This window comes from Brassica oleracea, unplaced genomic scaffold (genome assembly GCF_000695525.1).
Source record: "Brassica oleracea var. oleracea cultivar TO1000 unplaced genomic scaffold, BOL UnpScaffold01380, whole genome shotgun sequence".
Lineage (NCBI taxonomy): Eukaryota > Viridiplantae > Streptophyta > Magnoliopsida > Brassicales > Brassicaceae > Brassica > Brassica oleracea.
Window position 1 is genome coordinate 8194 of NW_013617917.1, and position 1418 is coordinate 9611.

Genomic DNA, 1418 nt, shown 5'->3' on the forward strand with positions numbered 1-1418 from the left:
CTTTGGCCGCAAAGGCTGTCAGCGAGTTACCTAGTTCTAGCAGCCTAAAAGCTAAAACCTAGTTGACTCGTAGCTTGATAACAAGAGACGAAGAAAATACAGAAAATGTTTCTGTTTGATTTCGGACTGAACCTTATGAAAGGCTGCAAACGTACCCCTTTCGAGGATCAAGCCGAACGTAGTTTAAAAGTGAACCAAGAGATCGAACTGCTTGTGCACGTTCGTCTGGTAATCGGGTGCCAGTCATGGAAACAGAGCATGTCGAGAATAATGCTTCAGACTTTCTAAGTGCCGAGAGTTCTGAGTCTAAAAAGTTCCTTTTCGTGCCTCTCGCCTAGGACTCCTTATATACTTGCTCCTAAGTCTGTTTACACTTTTCCCCTTCTGCCCTTAAACCGTCATAGCTTAAAAATGGAGATATTCCGTTTTTCCCGATCTTCGTGATTATCTTCGGAAACTTCACATTTATCCGTGGAAACTTCACATTTATCTTGCCTTACGAACCATGCATAAACCGTCATACGGCTTATGGGCTTTTGGTTAAGAAATCGTAAGTGGGCTTCGAGCTTCGTCTTAGGTCTCTTTGGGTCGTCTTTGGCTCGAAACGTTTATTACGGTTTCTTCGATAAAAGCAAACTTCCCGCAGTTTTTATCGTAAAGTTTGACTGATGACTTCACGTGACGGGAAACATAGAATGATTTAGCCACAGTCTACGGGAGATAGCATTTAAAGAGTAGACTAGAATGCATGGATTTGTGTTGTATCGACGTTTTGGGAGAGCTCAGTTGCTACGTAGCGACCGAGCGGAACACGCGTTCGGTCGTTGCGTAGCGACCTTTTTCGAGCTCTTGTCCGATGTCTCGTGAATGTGTTTTCTCCGCAAGATTCTTCGTAAAAATCAATCTTTTTCGTAGATTTATTTTTCGTAAAAACATTCATGCCGATTTTTACGGACTTTCAGACATTGATTCCGTCGTGACCGATTTTGACCCCAACAGGGACTCAAGGAACAAAAGGATCACAAGGAACACAAGGAACACAAGGGACTCAAGGAACATAAGGATCACAAGGAACACAAGGGACTCAAGGAACACAAGGGACTCAAGGATCACAAGGCACTTAAGGAACACAGGGAAATCAAGGAAAACTGATGGGGAAGAGGAGTTGATTGTGAGGGAAATCTTTGAAAACTTTGTGAAAACATGCGTTAAATGAATGTAAAACTTTGTGAAACCTGATTAAAGTTATTGCGAATGATGTTTGTACAACTTGGTTAAACTTGCGTTATGTTATTGTTGATTTGGAGTAATTGATGATTTAGATTACAATTGCGGTTACATAACTTATTCATGTTCTAGGAAGATGACGTAACTTACTCAACATATATATTCTGAAATCCGGATCACGTGGAGTGAAA